Consider the following 11175-nt stretch of genomic DNA (forward strand, 5'->3'; position numbering starts at 1 on the left):
CTAACATGGACTGGATACTAACATTTTCTTTCTACAGGATCCCACATGACTATCATTGTCCCATTTCAGCAGGAAGTAACTTGGAGAATGCTACGCCCCCTTTCCCCATTGTTGTCACTTAGGATAGTGCATATGCCTAGTTATGGATAGCTTCCTTTTGTTTATGGTTGGGATTGGAAGGAGGTGTTCAGGCTTGGACACCTCTTTCAGATGACGTTAGGTTTTAGTTAAAATAGATAGTTAGGATGTGACATAAGCAGATTGTTTTATCTTCTTATATTTTACCTTTATGATTGTTAATTTTGGATACTTTATACTGTTAAGTTTTAATCCTCTTTTAGACTAAAAGGGGAATTGTAGGGGAAGCTGTAGCCACGCCTTCTTAGGGGCTGGCTACAGGTGTGCCTGACCACGCTTGTTAGGGTATGGTCAGAGTGAAGTATTGTGACTGCTTTTGTGATTTCGGTTTCTCTTTGCTTCTTGCTGTACAGACCACTACCATGCCGGCTGGGTAGGTTGCTCTGTAAGTAAGGCTTTTCCCTATTAAATACCCTTATATTTCTACCTGACTCCATATTGGTAATTTCCCATTATACCTTATCCTAATTGGGCATAACATTCCCTGATAAGAATCATTCTCTTTGGAAAAGGGAGAGATTTGTACTGAATGTCAGTGTCTAAAGAATAGGGATTTAGAATTTTGGCTTTGTTCTTATGTTATTACATATTTAGTCAATTAATTAAATGGCTTTACTCATTAGTAATAGAAATGTATGGAAACCCCCAAAATTGCAATGGGGCAGCTAAATTTTAAAATCCAAACTCTAGAACTTACTATAAAAAAGAGTGGACACAAATCATTTTTGTGAATTAGAAGAGTAATTTCCATTCAACAGGATTGAACAAGAAAGAACACCTGTGAGAAACAGGTGGCAAAAAGAAGCCTATGTAAAGAATAGAGATGATTTTAAGTATACTAATTTTATAAGCACTACAATATTCTTGGAAATTAACTTATTTTTAGGAGTTTTTCTGCCTTTTCATTTTCCTACATTTTAAAGGAAGGAACTCAATTGTCATGATATAATAAAAATGAAACATTCAAAATAAAACATTAATTCAAATTGAAATATTCTTTAGCAATGAACTTTTCAGAAATAAAAAAAGGAAATGAGAAATTTTTCAGATATGTTTTTAAATAATTTAATACTACCATACATGATTATAAGCAATGGAGGAATTATCAAGGCATTGTTCTGGGCAAGTTAGTTTTAAAACTGACAAGTTATACCTGGCCTCCATTGGTGACTGAGAATATCCGAGTGGTGGCACCACACTGCTTCACATACCACAAAAACCACAGTGCAGATACCTCATGTGGCTCAGAAGTTACATTGATATTCACAAAAAGAAGCAATCTCCAGAGCAGTTCTATTCACAGAATAAGATTGGGAATCACATGTCAATGCATACAGGAAGAAGAGAACCAACTCTTGAAAGTTATTCTCTAACCTTAACATATGTGACAAATACTGTGAAATATATACACCAGTTACACATACATCAATAATAGCATAATTAAAACTACACACAGAACTCATAGAAATGCACCTTTACAACATGTAATAGAACACAAATAGAAAGTATAGAAAGTCTTTCTATTGTTTGGGGAAAAAAAAAAAACCTCATTGTCTCGATGTCCATAGGAAAGCCTGTGTTAACTTTAGAGGAAAATAGTTTTCACCTGCTATTAAGAAATATGGTTAGCCCACAAAATGGTTTATCTAAAGATTCAATATCCTTGATCATTAGGAACACTTCTCATCTATTTTAAAATTTTTTCTCACTTTTCCATCTCTTCTAACTGCACTCTGGTCCATGCTACTGTAAAATCTCTTACATGGACAGAGGCAGTGGTAAGCTCCATGTTATCACCCTACATCACCTCTAATACCTTTTACCATGCAAAACACAATTAATTTTAAAAACATAGTGGTGGCCAGCTAAACATGGTAATGGAGTTTAATACCATCATGAACTGGACAGAGAAAAGAGGATATCAAATTAGAGGTCATGCAGGCATACATAATGAAACTTTATTTCACAAAAGCAAAAAGAAGTAAAACTAAACTAAATTAAAAATAAGGTTTAAAAACACAAAAGAAAAGTAAAATTTTCTTCACTGTCCTAAAATAGAGAAATCTTGCATGCATGCAATATATAATAGATGCTTTATAGGCTGTTCAAGCTATTACTACAATTACTCATCACACTACTTGCTCTATGTTCCAGGCATACTGACCATTAACTTGTTAAATGTCCCTATTTCCTTCATTTCACAAGCCATTTCCAAAAGCTACTCCTCATTTTCTCCCTAGAAAAATCTATTCCTTTATATCACTCACAGGTCTGAAGCTCTCCCTTTCCCCTTCCTCTTGGTTATTTCTGGGAGGCATAATTCCTCAATACCATCTTCCTCATTCTCCTTTCTGTAAGAAATTCCTAACATCACAACTACATCTACTATTTTCTCTTTCCTATGCTAACAATATGCCACTCCTGAAAGATGCTGCTCCAGAAAAATCTATTCATCCAGTTTCACCATGCTTTTGTGGTCATTCCTATAAGGGACAGTGTTTCTTGGGTCATTTCATAGTAAATACCATGTGCCCACTATATATATATATATATATTATATATATATATTTATATATATTTGTTTCGCCATCACTTGGCCCTATGTATTATCCTAGAAGTTAGCATCTAACCCTATCTTTCTTTTCCTGACTCTCAAATGCTGCCATGGCTTGTTTCTGGAAGATGTTACTATTCCTACATTATCTAACATCAAGCTTACCCCTAACCTTGGCCTATACCTATAAGATAAAACCTCACCCCTTTGAGGCACTTAGAACATGTTCTCCTTTCACATTTATACTCCTTAACTACATCTTCATTATTGTGGTACATTTTGCTTTGAATGTACATATATAGTGTGTATGGGTGTGTGCGTGCTTGACTCTCTCTCTCTCTCTCTCTCTCTCTCTCTCTCTCTGTGTGTGTGTGTGTGTGTGTGTGTGTGTGTGTGTGTGATCTCCATGAATGTGGCAGTTGCCAGAGGTTAAAGCCAAGTGTCTTCCTGGATCTCTCTCCACTTTATTTATTGAGGCACTATCTCTCAACCGACACTAGAGCTTGACAATTTGGCTAGTCTAGCTGCACAGTTTGCCAATGGATACCTAATTTTTGCCTCAGGAGCACCAATATTACAGGCAAGATGCCATGCCTGCTCATCTTTTTTGTGGCTCAAAACTCTGGTTCTTACACTGGCAGAGCATGCACTTTATCAACTGATCCATTACACAGCTTTGGGGTCCACTACCTACACTTTTGATTTCCTCCAACTCCTGGGGATCATTCCTGGATTACCATCCTGCCACACTATGGCAGTGCTCCCTTCTCTTCCCTAACCCTGGTTCTTCACTGGAAATTTTCATAGTTTTCCATGAGGATCATTTTTTGCTAGTACTCATCGACCCTGACTGGCATCTTTTGAAAGATTCCATCCCTTCTCACAACTTTCAATCTTCCTGTCTTCCTTCTTACAATTCAATTGGTCCCTTAGAAAGATACCAATATTATAACACCATTCATCCATCCTTTCACCCCTAGTGTCTATTTGTCACTCCTATAATATTCCATTCTATTCCAGCATCTACTGTTACTGAATTTTTCATAACTCAGTGGCTCAAGTCCAAGAAAATAGAATCTACTAAAATTATGCTACTTTTTCTGTATTCCTGTCATCCTTACCAGCCCCCTCCTAGAAAATATTCACACCTAAATGTTTATAATCCTGCCTCCCATGTATCGGTGGATCATTCTTGGAAGAGATCATCTACCACAATCAGTCATACTCTGTTTCAACAGTATGTCCCTACAATATACTATGTCATCCACAATCTGCTCTTCAATTTTCCTTTGTCCCTATGAATTATTCCTAGAATTATATCATATTTTGCATGTATTCTCATTCCTACATTTATATGAGAATTTTTTGGGGGGGTTTCAACACAGGGTTTCTTTGTGTAGCTTTGGAGCATATTCTGGCACCTCGCTCTGGAGGACCAGGCTGGCTCAAACTCATAGAGATCCACCTGCCTCTGCCTCCCAAGTGCTGGGAATTCTTTTTTAAAAATCAATTTTATTTTCATTTTTGAATAAAGGAAAGGGGGCAAGCACACCTGCCACATTTTTAGGTGTCCTTGGAAACCAAATCAGAGGGTCGAATCCCCTGGTACTAGAGTTATTGGCAATTATAAGCTGCCCAACAAGGACGCTGGGATCTGAACTCAGGATCCCTTGATATGTAACACCAAGGTACTATTTACCATTTAGCCATCTTTATAGCCCCTGGGATTGATTTTTTGAATGTGTTTACAAATTGCTTTTGTAGGTAACCTCTATATAACATAAAAACATGGTTACTATTTTCTATTGAAAATATGACCCTTTTGTACAAAGATATTCTACTCTATGCACCTCCTTAAGTTTTTGATTCGTTTTCTGTTCAAATCTGCTGACTAATAAGATTACTGTATTTCTGAACTTTTCACACTAAGTTGGTAAGAATAAAACTACTATTCAAAACAGGTTACAAAAGAACAGAGAGAAAGATATTTGAATTAAGATTTTAAACAATCAAATAGACTTTGTCCAGCAGATTTTATCAAAGAGATTTTTCATGGTCATCCTGTCCCATTCCTCATCATGAGATGCTTGATATGTTGCATCAATGGGGATCTGCAATAAAAGGTCATATGCTCATGGGTGAAGGAAACTGCCACCACTGCTCTACACTTCTCTTCAGAGAAGCCTTTATGCAAACCTCTAAAACCTTATTTCATCTGGGTGGTGTTGGCACAGGTCTTTAATCCCAGCACTTGGGAGGCAGAGGCAGGTAGATGTCTGTGAGTTTGAGACCAGCCTGGTCTACAAGAGCTAGTTCCAGGATAGCCTCCAAAGCCACAGAGAAACCATGTCCTGAAAAAAAACCACTTATTTCTTGGTGTCTACAATTGCCTGTGAAGTGCATAGAGAGATAAGATAAATATGGAATTCATACCTTAATGCTACTCTCAAACAATAATGATCATAACTGCAGCATATATAAATTTATTTGTAGTTGGGATAATGATGGTCATTATTAATATCAACATTATTATTGGACTATCACAACAATTTTAACACCCCAAAACCAATGAACTTTGATGCAGAAAGTCCTTCTCTTATTTACTATATAATATGGCATTGTAGATACATAACTGTAAGTAGATATTTGGCAGAAATGTTATATATATGCTCAGATGCATAGAATTGAAGCCACACAGGCAGAATAAGCAAGAATGGTTTTGAATTCTGGTTCCCTTGCTGCATTGCTTTGAGTAAATTATAAGAACACTTGATAGCCATTTTCTCCATCTGTCAAGTGGAAACCCTTCCAACTTTTGTAGAGTTGCTGACTACACTAGAAAGGGCATACATTAATACAAATCAGCAATGTCCCTTTCACCTTACAAGGATATTAATCAGTTTCTTTCATCAGCAATGTGTTATGTGCAAATAAACACACACATTTCCTCTTTTCCCATATCATTCATTGTCCTTCACAGGTTGTTATAATCCAAATAGGCCAAGGGATTCCACACAGTTGAAAATGCACCACAAAATGGGTAAGTTTTCCCCTGGAACATAAAAGTAAAGGGAATCAATTTCAAATGGATAATCCATAAGTTACATGGCATCCTAAAACGAGAGGAACTAGGTTGACTTGGTGCAGGTCTGTAATCCCGCAAGCTCAGGAAGTTGAGGCAGGGAGATTCCAAGTTGCTAGTCTGTGGAATTTAGTGAGATCCTGTGTTAAAAATAAGAAGGAAAAGGGGGCTGGGGATGTTATTCAATGATAAAATGATATATACATACATAGTGTGTTCTATCCCCAAACTACACAAAATAAGTATATAAATTAAAAAAAATATAACCAATTAATATAAATCATCTTATTTGTGTGTTTATGTGTGCATGTGTGTATAAGAGAGACAGAGGAGGAGATGAGGAAAGGGATTGGGAGAGGAGACATAAAGTATATGTGTCCACAATTGTGTGCCAGCAGACTTGACTGTATGGATACACATGAATATCTGGTCAACTCTGGGTTTCTTCTGTGATTGTTCTCCATCTTATTCTCTTGATACAGGATCTATTATTGACTTTGGAAATAGTTTGACCAGACTGGTTTAGTTTCACCAAACCTCTTGGATTTGTCTGTTTCTGCACCCCTAGCCTGGAATCATAGTTATATACCATTTGGTCTGGCACTTTTAAAAAAAGGTGGTTGGGGTCTCATCTTAGGTCCTCATGATTGTACAGAAAACACTGAGTCATCCTCCAACCCCAAGCTAAAACATTTTCAAAGCAACAAGATAATCTACAACATTAATGTAAGTGTATTTTCTCAAAATAAGCTTAATTTCAATAAGATTGATAAAATTACTCCAATGGTGTATTAGCAGTTTTAAGTTTACAGGAAATTATAACTTTGACTCATTTTTACTTATTAGGACAAATAAAGATATAAAGATAAAACTCATTTTAGGATAAATGCTGAAACCATAATATTCTTATTAGCTTTAGTGGAGTGAAGCAGAAGAAGTAACATCTTGGGCATGAGCTGAGCAGAGAAGAAACTGATAGCTCTACTAGGAACCAACCCAACCTCAGCTAGGAGAGGAGCAGGATTGCTACATCCTGAGGGGAAAGCATCCCCTACTGCATCCCAGTTTCAGGTATCCCCTGACTTCCCAATCAATCAGGATATCTTTCCCACTAGAGCTGTCCCTTCACAGCTCCAGGTATCACCTGACTTCTGGATGAGTCAGAATACCAACCCCACCCCTATCCCCCACCTGCTAATCCCTACCCATAGAGCTGTGTCCCTTGCTGTGAAGACACAGGTTTTTATTGTACAACCCAGGCTAGCTTCAAACTCATGATCTTCCTACCTCATGTACCTATGCAATAAGATTGTAGACCTGCATCATTATGTCTGGCTTCCTAATTTCTTTACAGGCAATCATTTATTTTACTCTTCTTAATTCTTGACATAACTCTAATTCCATGTCTCATTTCTCTTGCTTTCATTTCTTCTAAATAACACTGTATCCTCATAAGTATGATCCATCATAAGTTAATACAATTTGGGTAGCCTTGGGCGATTTTTGTAAGTTATATATGTCTCGGAAGATATTAAGTTATTTATAATATATACTGCTTTTTTTACCATACTTGTAGAGAGGTAAGTGTATGTGTATATGTGTAGACAGATACATTGTGTTTAAACCTTGTTAGTGCCTAAATGATGTTCATGTCTCTGTGCTCATAGTTCAGATTTCTGTCATCCCAACTATTATCCCATCAATCTCCACATTAGCAAGATCTATCCTATAATGCCACTAAGCTGAATTCTCCTTTGAAAACTCATCAGTCGTGCTCCTAGACCTGGAAGTTATATATATGAGCATACAGTGACCTGGAAAGAGTAGTCTCAAGAACCCAACCTAGAAACCTAGTCATAAACCACTTGTGCATCCTCTGATGAATGAGAAGACCATGGCCCTGGCCTTTGCCATGATCACTGCTATATTATACGGGTTTATATACATGGCTAACCTTCCAGATTATTCTCAATGTACCCAAGAAGACAGACTATGTTTCAAATGTATTTGTACCTTCTCTGTAATACTGCCTTGTCACTAGCAGAGTTCCAATAAATATTTGTTTAAAAAAAGATACAAAGTGGGAAACGAAGTGCCTGCTTTATATAGCCTAGCTTGTATCACATCTACACTTCCCCCCAAAAATGTCTTATTATTTTCAACACAAATCAGTCCCTCTTTTTGCTCCCCTCCACAATGCCCCTCAAAAAAATCTTGTAGTGAAATGCTAAATCAGCACTGACTTATTTTGTCTATCTGTCTGTTTTTCCAGACAGTGTTTCTGTGTAGACCTGGCTGGCTTCAAACTCAAAGATCCTCCTGCATCTGCATCCCAGTTGCTAGAAATAAAGGCATGTACCACCATTGTCCAGCTCAGTACTGACTTTTAGTGTTAGTACTACATACAAACTTTTTCTAACATTACTGCCAAACTGACTTTAGAACTTACTATGTGGAAGATGATGAAGTGGACAGAAAAAGAAGACACAGTCTCTTTGGGAATGCAAATCTTAAAAATAATTTCACATGTTAGTATTTCTCACACTATTCTTTCCAGATGCTATATGAAAATTGGCCTAGGGTAATAAATCTGGGAAATATTGGCTTATAGTGAAGTAATCTTTTTTACTGCTGGACTTTGTAGGACTTCTAATTTGCTAATGGGAATCTTGACTCATTAATATAAGTTTAGGATATGGAGTACTTCCAAAATGGATATGACTATCAAACTCCTGCAGTGCATCTTTTTATATTGATGTTCTTTAGAAATTAAACACTCAGAAAATAGTTTCCTAGATACTATTTTTGTACATTCTGGCTGGCACTCACAGGATTACTGAGACAGCATGAGAAAAATTTCTACCTGCAATTAATGAGAAAAAATTCTCATGTGTAACCCTTCTTTACCAGAGGATACATCATCCCATTACACTGAATAGATCAGATGAAATAAACTGAAATGACTTGCACATCTAGCTGAAAGTAAAAGGGCATCATGGGCTCTATGCAGAATCTCCGACATGGGTACTTCCCTCTGACATAAGACAACAAAGTGAGAAAAATGTCATAGAGGATCAAAAAGACCAAGGGCAGAATTGGTTGGCTAGATTATTAACTGTGTTTATCCATGTTGTATATTCCAATGATGGGACAGATGCAGGTCTGCCCCTGTACTAGAAGAAGTTACTTCACTTCACTCTAGGCTCATGATGATGGGGATGAAAATGGTATGAAGTATGAAGAAGAATGTGCTTGCAGTTGTCAGAGTAATTGAAATATTCCAGTATTTGGACATCAGAGAAGTATTTTTTTAATTGTCACAGGCATTAAAGATTATCCCATTAGTAAATGCCAAAACAACTAATTAGAAACTGCTCCCATTTCTTTGTTCCAGGATCTTCTTTTATCACACTAGCCAGCAAGTTTTCCCTCCTATTGTCTCTGAAGTCTGTTTTTTTGACAGTTACTTCCTGGACATAGCTATGAAATCTAGGCCACAGAGTACTTTGACAAACACACAAAATTAAATCTTAGCTTGTGATTCACATGTGTAAGTCTGACAAATTACAGTAAAGTTATGGGAACCCATTGGTAGTTAATAATTGAGAACATTTGTTTGGTTCCATTGAGAAATCCAAATGCAAAATAAAAAATGAATAAATAAAAGAAAGTTCTATAGAAATAGTACTGAGCTGCTCAATTATTAGTTATTGACATTATTATCATTACTTGCATCCTTTTAACTTCAAATTCTATTTGGGAAGGATAATTATTGATGAGGCTCTCACAACTGTATTTTTCTTTTATTTCTATAAGACCTTGAACCAAACTCATTCTTGCAAGTTTTTCCTCATTTTAGTAGTCACTTAAATGCTAATTTTTCAAAATGTACTCTTTTTGTTGTTGTTGTTATATTTGAACTAGCGGCATACGGTTTTGAGTCTATATCTGAGACAGAGAATTACATTTCAGCATGAATCTTGTCACGTGGCAAAGTATTGGAGTATCGGGTAATGACAGAAACACCCTCTCCTTAGACCAACATGTATTAATTCAGGGAAAAACTGAATTTAACTTCTTCAGGAAGTGTCCAGAATGGAATGAGAGTGGGATTTATAAGACATTGTTTTTCAGGTTTCAATTGTTACAAGGAAACTCTGAAATTGTTTGAAAATACAGGGTCAAATATTGAGCGTTTTAATTGCAATTTGTATATTTTTGTAGGGTGGAGGTAGGAAGGAAGCAGATAGCAAGGAAAAGGAAAAGAGGATATTTTCTTTGTTTTCTTTCTTTCCTTTGCTTTTCTTTTTAAAAAAACTATTTAAAGAATTCTTTGAGAACTCTGAACATGTTTTGATTATATTTGGGCAACACTTTTCAGATTCATCTCCATTCACTACCTATTCAACTTTTGGGGGGGGGGTTTCTGATGGGGAATGTACTGTGTATGTTTATCTTACTGATTGTTAAATAAAATACTGTTTGGCCAATGAGACAGCAAGTAGATGGGCCTAGGAGTCAAAGAGGATTCTGGGAAATGTAGTACAGAAGTGTGATCCAGGCAGGAAGTGACATAGCAAGGAGACTCATATTTAAGTGAAGGATAAACAGGAAGGGCCCTCTTTTCCCCTCTGCTTCTGCTCCAGTGGCACGATGTGATCCACCAGCCAGGAGGGATGCCAACAAGGCGTTCGATAAGATAAGTCTTATAAAATATATAGATTTATGATAATTAAGACTGAGATAGCAGATGAGAATCCTAGTCATTGGCCAAGCAGCTTAGAACCTAATACAAGTTTCTGTGCAATCATTTGGGCCTAACTCAGGCGTGCGGCTGGCATAAAGCTCACACATGGTGGTGGGGCTCAGGCGGCATTTGGCAGAAAGATTTATGGTAACAGGTTTCGAAATAGGGTTTCTCTGTGTATCATGGCACTCGCTCTGGTGACCAGGCTGGCTTCCAACTCACAGAGAAGCACCTGCCTCTGCCTCTGCCTCCTTAGTGCTGGGATTAAAGGCGTGCCTGACAAATGCCCATCCAAATTTGTCCCTTAAAAATAAACCCATAATCAAGACTAATTTGTGCTGCTCAAATATTCTTGGATGTGTAACCTTCCACTGGATTAAGGTTGGCTTATTCCAGGCTACATAAGAAGTTGGACATGAAGTCACATACTTAATTGAGGAACTATTGGCATTTGATAGCTGTTAAAGGAAGGAGAATCAGTTTTCTCTAAGAAAGACGATATCTTAATCTCAGATGGTATCATAGAGACTGAAGCAATTTCTCTGGAGAAAGCTGTTTAACATTTCATTCCATTCAAAAAAGTATTCTGACTGGTAACCCAAATACCAATAATTTGGATGTTGAGGCAAGATAGTGAGAATTTGTCTCAAAACA

At 36.9% G+C, this 11175-nt stretch overlaps 1 pseudogene; it reads right to left on the minus strand.

The window, feature by feature from the left end:
- LOC113837615 overlaps nt 1-1927 on the minus strand; it is a 36251-nt pseudogene extending 34324 nt beyond the window's left edge.
- Nucleotides 1928-11175: the final 9248 nt, after the last annotated feature.

The sequence above is a fragment of the Cricetulus griseus genome, unplaced genomic scaffold, assembly GCF_003668045.3.
Source record: "Cricetulus griseus strain 17A/GY unplaced genomic scaffold, alternate assembly CriGri-PICRH-1.0 unplaced_scaffold_3, whole genome shotgun sequence".
In the NCBI taxonomy this organism is placed as follows: Eukaryota; Metazoa; Chordata; class Mammalia; order Rodentia; family Cricetidae; genus Cricetulus; species Cricetulus griseus.